Source organism: Triticum dicoccoides, chromosome 1A, assembly GCF_002162155.2.
Source record: "Triticum dicoccoides isolate Atlit2015 ecotype Zavitan chromosome 1A, WEW_v2.0, whole genome shotgun sequence".
Classification (NCBI taxonomy): domain Eukaryota; kingdom Viridiplantae; phylum Streptophyta; class Magnoliopsida; order Poales; family Poaceae; genus Triticum; species Triticum dicoccoides.
This window is the reverse complement of record NC_041380.1, coordinates 496,538,088-496,539,995: the sequence shown is the minus strand read 5'-3', so window position 1 is coordinate 496,539,995 and position 1,908 is coordinate 496,538,088.

The window sequence follows — 1,908 nt, the reverse complement described above, 5'->3', positions numbered from 1 at the left end:
TGTTGAGAGACCTGCGTGTCCCTCGAGCTCGTCCTCCGGTCCTGTGGTGTGACAACATTGGTGCTACATATCTTTCTTCTAACCCGGTGTTTCATGATAGGACAAAACACATTGAGGTGGATTATCATTTTGTTCGGGAACGTGTTGCACATAGCTACTCTGTATCAAGTTCATCTCATCAAAGGATCAACTTGCTGACATCTTTACGAAGCCTCTTCCACAACCACAGTTTGTAGGCTGTAGGCGCAATCTTAACTTGCTTTGTACTTCAGGACATAGTTAAGATTGAGGGGGAGGGGGGGGGGTGTTAGACTGTATATACATGTAGCCTCTGTATACATGTACTGTAACATTGTATTGTACCCCTTGGGTACTTCTATATAATGAGATAGCCACACCCCGGGTTAGGGGCGTCGAGCAGTCCCCAAATCATATGTCTTACACAAACAGGTGAGGAAGCACGAGGTGCTGCCGCCATGCCAGATCGAAGACACGAGATCAACGCCGGCCATGGCAGCAAGACAGGCAATCACATGACCAACCCGCCCTGGCCGCCGCAGACTCCCAACGCCGTTGTGCACTCGAGTCGTACGCGTCTCATGATATAGAGGAGCAGGCCTCGCCGCCACCGCGCTCGCCGGCGGCGGCGGCGGCAATGAGGAGTCGCGGACGAGCGGAGACCGGCGGCTGGGGGCGCCCCGGTGTCGCCCACGAGCGACACGGGAGCGAGATCCAGTTTTTTCGGGAGTTTTTTTTTTCTTTTACGAGAATAAGGAGCGAGCCTGTTTCCTGCGAAATGTGAACAGCGCTAGGTTTGCTTTTTGGACTAATAATATGCTATGCTCGTGTCCAAAAAAAAAGACGTATATGCTATGCTCGCTCAACAGATACCCATGACACCCCTAAAAAAAGGTACCCATGACAAACCCGATGTGGCATATCATTTTTTCCTTTTTGAAATAACCCGATGGGCATATCTTTTTTTTTGAACAGTCTACTAGTCTAGTGAAGTGCATATCAGCATATGCATACCCCGCGCCAAGAAAAGGAGATGGGGAGAAGGTTAGTGCATATGGAGGTTTTCAGATGAACTCAGATTGGGCAGACATGTTTTATGATAAAACTTTTATCCATAGCAACAACTGCATCATGCGTGCGTCCTGTGGAATGAGGTATACATGTACGCTAACATCAGTGGAAGAACCTGACAGACACACTGGCCTGAGACTGAAAAGAATAACGCGAGAGAAACATTCAGAATGACTGAAATAAAGGGAAAACAATGCTGCAATATGTCAAAATTAGTTCAGGAGCTAGCTAGTACTCCCTCTATAAAAGAAATATAAGAGCCTTTAGATCACTATTTTAGTGATCTTCACACTTTTATATTTTTAGTGATCTTCACGCTTTTATATTTGTTTACGGAGGGAGTAGCTGCCCACAAAACGAACAAGAATCATGAGGTCAGAAATAAACGACACAAATCAGAAGAAGAAAAATCTATTTAGAGCACGGCGACCTGACTTTGACACACGCAAAATCCAATTCACCTGAATGTCTTTGGGCTACATTTCACAATCAAAATGCTGATAAGAATAAGAGAAGAATCCTACTTGACACTTTTTTTTTTGTCTTCTATAAAGAGCTCTATGTAGAGTAACCACAAACACCTACCTGGTGATATATGCACTCTACCTATGGTAGATAGAGAAGGATACACAACCACAGGACCTCACTAATCAAGTTTCATTCTGAACCAGATAACAGGAATCCTGCCAGCACAAATGATTCGACAGGGAACGTCCATAGGGGGTTTACTGCACAAGGCCCCTGCAGAGGAAAAGCTTGATCACCCGCAAAAAAAAAAAGAGGAAAAGCTTGATCCCAGCAAATAGAGGATTCTCAGCT